Source organism: Acanthochromis polyacanthus, chromosome 11, assembly GCF_021347895.1.
Source record: "Acanthochromis polyacanthus isolate Apoly-LR-REF ecotype Palm Island chromosome 11, KAUST_Apoly_ChrSc, whole genome shotgun sequence".
NCBI classification, from domain to species: Eukaryota; Metazoa; Chordata; class Actinopteri; family Pomacentridae; genus Acanthochromis; species Acanthochromis polyacanthus.
In genome coordinates, this window is record NC_067123.1 from 10,792,271 (window position 1) to 10,794,633 (window position 2,363).

The window sequence follows — 2,363 nt, forward strand, 5'->3', positions numbered from 1 at the left end:
CACATTTCTCTCCAGAATGCCTTGATAGTCTTCAGATTTCATCGTACCTTGCACACTTTCAAGACACCCTGTGCCAGATGCAGCAAAGCAGCCCCAAAACATTACTGAGCCTCCTCCATGTTTCACCGTAGGGACAGTGTTCTTTTCTTCGTATGCTTGGTTTTTGAGTCTATGAACATAGAGTTGATGTGCCTTACCAAAAAGCTCCAGTTTGGTCTCATCTGTCCAAAGGACATTCTCCCAGAAGCTTTGTGGCTTGTCAACATGCACTTTTGCAAATTCCAGTCTGGCTTTTTTATGAGTTTTTTTCAGCAGTGGTGTCCTCCTTGGTCGTCTCCCATGAAGTCCACTTTGGCTCAAACAACGACGAATGGTGCGATCTGACACTGATGTACCTTGGCCTTGGAGTTCACCTTTAATTTCTTTGGAGGTTGCTCTGGGCTCTTTGGATACAATTCGAACGAGCCGTCTCTTCAATTTGTCATCAATTTTCCTCTTGCGGCCACGTCCAGGGAGGTTGGCTACTGTCCCGTGGGTCTTGAACTTCTGAATAATATGAGCCACTGTTGTCACAGGAACTTCAAGCTGTTTAGAGATGGTCTTATAGCCTTTACCTTTAAGATGTTTGTCTATCATTTTTTTCGGATGTCCTGGGACAATTCTCTCCTTCGCTTTCTGTTGTCCATGTTCAGTGTGGTACACACCTTTTCACCAAACAGCAGGGTGACTACTTGTCTCCCTTTAAATAGGCAGACTGACTGATTATGAGTTTGGAAACACCTGTGATGTCAATTAAATGACACACCTGAGTTAATCATGTCACTCTGGTCAAATAGTTTCAATCTTTTATAGAGGTACCATCATTTTGTCCAGGCCTGTTTCATTAGTTTGTTTTTTTTAAATAATTATGTTAATCAACAATTCAAAAGTAATGGCTGTTTTTGATTATTTAATTTTCAATACATTTTTATTTATTGTTACTTTTGTGAGTTTCAAGTGATTTCAGTGAGAATTGTGGGTTTTTCCTTCTTTAACTGAGGGGTACCAACAATTTTGTCCACGTGTGTACATCACCAAGTGCAATGCAAAGTGTCGGATTCAGTGGTGTAAAGCACACCGCCACTGGACTCTAGAGCAGTGGAGACGCCTTCTCTGGACTGAACAATCATGTTTCTCCATCTGGCAATCTGATGGACGAGTCTGGGTTTGGCGGTTGCCAGGAGAACGATACTTGTCGGACTGCATTGTGCCAAGTGTAAAGTTTGGTGGAGGGGGGATTATGGTATGGGCTTGTTTCTCAGGAGCTGGGCTTGGCCCCTTAGTTCCAGTGAAAGGAACTCTGAATGCTTCAGCACACCAAGACATTTTGGACAATTCCATGCTCCCAACTTTGTGGAAACAGTTTGGAGCTGGCCCCTTCCTCTTCCAACATGACTGTGCACCAGTGCACAAAGCAAGGTCCATAAAGACATGGATGACAGAGTCTGGTGTGGATGAACTTGACTGGTCTGCACACAGTCCTGACCTCAACGCAATAGAACACCTTTAGGATGAATTAGAACGGACACTGAGAGCTTGGCCTTCTGGTCCAACATCAGTGTGTGACCTCACAAATGTGCTTCTGGGAGAATGTCAAAAATTCCCATAAACACACTCCTAAACCTTGTGGACAGCCTTCCTAGAAGAGTTGTAGCTGTTATAGCTGCAAAGGGTGGACCGACGTCATATTGATCACAATGGATTAGGAATGAGATGTCACTTAGAATACTTCTGGCAATATAGTGTATCATGAGCGAACAGGAGCTATCTGTAGCAAACTACAACGTAGCTAACAAGAGTAAGCACAATCAATCAGGAGCTAACAAGAGCTATCTTTAGCTATCAAGAGCTAACAGGATCCCACAGGCACTAAAAGGAGTTATGAGAGGATATGTAGAACTCAAATGAGCTAATATGAGCTTCATCAAGTAAAAGAAGACCTAAATAGCCACTAGGAGCTATTTGTAACTAACAAGAGCTTTGTGGAGCTAGCAGAAGCTAACTAGACATTTCTGAAGCTAATGAAGCTTCAAAAAATTATAACAGCAGTAGCAGCGGTGGCTACTTTAAAGTTTCTTTAGTTGATTTTCATAGGTACTTGTGGCTCTTAGACTGTTGCTGTTCAACATAGCTGCTCATTGTAAAGTGCTGCACTTTTTCCTTTTTTTGTGGTGCACTGACGTTTTGTTCTGCATTTATATCTGCTAGATGTAAATTTTATTTCTTCATTCTAACATGTTCTGAGATATATGAGCTCCCCAGCGAGTATAAAAAAACAACACAATACACAGAAAGAAGAAAACACTCGTTTGTAAGAAGCCAGC